This window comes from Penaeus monodon, chromosome 33, assembly GCF_015228065.2.
Source record: "Penaeus monodon isolate SGIC_2016 chromosome 33, NSTDA_Pmon_1, whole genome shotgun sequence".
Taxonomy (NCBI): domain Eukaryota; kingdom Metazoa; phylum Arthropoda; class Malacostraca; order Decapoda; family Penaeidae; genus Penaeus; species Penaeus monodon.
In genome coordinates, this window is record NC_051418.1 from 16,834,551 (window position 1) to 16,834,754 (window position 204).

Consider the following 204-nt stretch of genomic DNA (forward strand, 5'->3'; position numbering starts at 1 on the left):
ATATTCCACGCTGCGTGCTAGCCGCGAGAGGAGCTCGATGCCACCCAACACTTGCTCGGGTCTCGCACCGTCCGCAGACCTTTCTTCAAAGTGCGTTTCAGTCGAGAAGCAATGGCTGATGCGGTCGATTTGATGATTGTAAAAGGCAAAAAAGTGGGAAGAAAAGTAAACATTGGATAACATAAAAAGTTAATGATGGTATTT

At 46.1% G+C, this 204-nt stretch overlaps 1 protein-coding gene across 2 annotated transcripts in view; it reads left to right on the forward strand.

Annotated features, from left to right (window-relative positions):
• LOC119594099 (beclin 1-associated autophagy-related key regulator-like) overlaps nucleotides 1-204 on the forward strand; it is a gene marked incomplete in the record, with an annotated part of 38,408 nt that overhangs the window by 8,638 nt on the left and 29,566 nt on the right.